The sequence below is a fragment of the Pinus tabuliformis genome, chromosome 9, assembly GCF_031772625.1.
Source record: "Pinus tabuliformis cultivar Carrire ecotype Pingquan chromosome 9, CPIR1, whole genome shotgun sequence".
In the NCBI taxonomy this organism is placed as follows: Eukaryota; Viridiplantae; Streptophyta; class Pinopsida; order Pinales; family Pinaceae; genus Pinus; species Pinus tabuliformis.
In genome coordinates this window covers 1,240,454,779-1,240,456,250 of record NC_142307.1, presented here as the reverse complement: position 1 = coordinate 1,240,456,250, position 1,472 = coordinate 1,240,454,779, and positions in this window count along the sequence as shown.

Below are 1,472 nucleotides of genomic sequence, written 5' to 3'. Positions count from 1 at the left end.
ATTATGTAGGATTGCACATACTCTCCTTTGTTCATCTTGATGTCTTTGAGTTAATGTTTCAAGGAGATGAACTCACTTATATTGTTAACTTCATATATGCCAACTATCTTATCATACATGTCTTTAGACCTTCTCAAGTTTCCAACATATGCAAGTAAATTATCTTGTAAACCATCAACTATAATTTGTTTTTCTTTTAATTAACATTTCTTGTGCTTGTTTTTGGAAGTAGTGGAAGCTTTCTCGGGAGGCTCAGGTACTCTTCCTTGAAAATGTCAGTTTTATCAACTATGATGTCCAACCTGAATTTCCATGCAACAAAATTAGATGATTCATCCAACTTCTCATCACTCTTGAAGAAGGAAGTCATCATGTCTTTGACTAGATTAGTTCTTTTAACATTCCAACAATGATTACTTTAACGTTACTCTCCTTTTTTTATTGTCCATCACCTTAGCTCTGATGTCATGTTAATTTTTTAGATTGTTATACGCTATTTCAGTTACTTCATCCCAAATCAAATCTTCATTTAGCAATGCATCTAATTACTAATAATATTTCCAATCATAAACAATAATTGAAGATAGAACAATATATGCAATGAAAAAGTAGACAATAGCACAACCACAAGAGACACCAGATTGGTCAAAGACTAGGGGAAAACCCTTTCAAATATTCTTCTTATTAGATTGTCATAAAATGTTTCAAAAGAGAGTATAATGAGCCCAATATGTAATCATCAACAAATATTTACCCAATATAAATCAGAAAAAGACTTACAGAATTATTGTACAACAAAGAGAAACTTTCTAGCCCATGGTCAACTGTGATCAACTATCAAACCATAGCTCAAAACCCTAGTCACACTCATGAAGATAATATGTGAGCGATTGTGTCTTCCAAGCTACTCTGTGAGACACTGTAAGCGAGCGATTGTGACACCTCAACTATAAAACCCTAACTCAAAACCCAATCGCTCCCTAAAGCACTATATGCGAGTGGTTATGAGTACCCAGTCACTCCCTAAAGCATGGAAAGTGAGTGATTGGGGTCTAGACCTCCTATAAATGCTTATGAGCCCTAGTCACTTCCTTCAGGCTGTTATGCGAGTGACTATGACTTCCTAGTCACTATTTGATGCACTGCGAGTGAGCGACTACAGTCAAATTTGTCCTATGACGAGTGTACAGTTGTAAAAAACAAACCCTAGACATGTGTGAGCCTCAGACCTATGATTCCAGACCTTTTGTGAAGCTTCCTTTGTCAAACCTGTGTGAACCAAACAATAGAACAAGAGAATAGAATGCTTGATGATGATGTACCAATGAGCTTGAGGTATCCTATTTTTATAGGCTTCCATGAGGTTCCACTTGTTGTTGAAGCCGACTTGTCCAATTGTACATATATGTGAGGCCGACCTATCCCTATGTACATGTGGGGGTTCATAAATTCAAAAACAAACTTATGCTTAT